The sequence below is a fragment of the Odontomachus brunneus genome, unplaced genomic scaffold (assembly GCF_010583005.1).
Source record: "Odontomachus brunneus isolate Ranch 3 - 2012 unplaced genomic scaffold, Obru_v1 Obru_scaffold_257, whole genome shotgun sequence".
Taxonomy (NCBI): Eukaryota; Metazoa; Arthropoda; class Insecta; order Hymenoptera; family Formicidae; genus Odontomachus; species Odontomachus brunneus.
The window spans coordinates 46,030-46,370 of record NW_022639707.1 but is presented as its reverse complement, the minus strand read 5'-3'; positions in this window follow the sequence as shown (position 1 = coordinate 46,370).

The following is a 341-nucleotide window of genomic DNA, read 5'->3' as shown; positions in this document are numbered from 1 at the left end:
GACGTACCGTAAGAACTGACCAATCACTTTGAGTATCGTCGAACCGTAAGGTCGCCATTTTTGTGAATATTCGATTGTAATTGGTCCATTTTTACGACTTATGTTACTGTGGGTGTATATCAGTTGGACACGGGACAATTGGACACAGTCCAATCACAAGTCGCTGTTCCAAGGGACCCTACAAATGTCTCTAATCACACGGTGCTGTGATTGGCTGTGTCCAAATGCACCGTGTCAAAGTGCACCGCTCCCTGTTACTGTTATGTCAATTCGTGTGCGGCGCTCCTATTATACATTAGTCGCAATCGCAAGATCGCAAGGAAATTGTACTAATCATAATT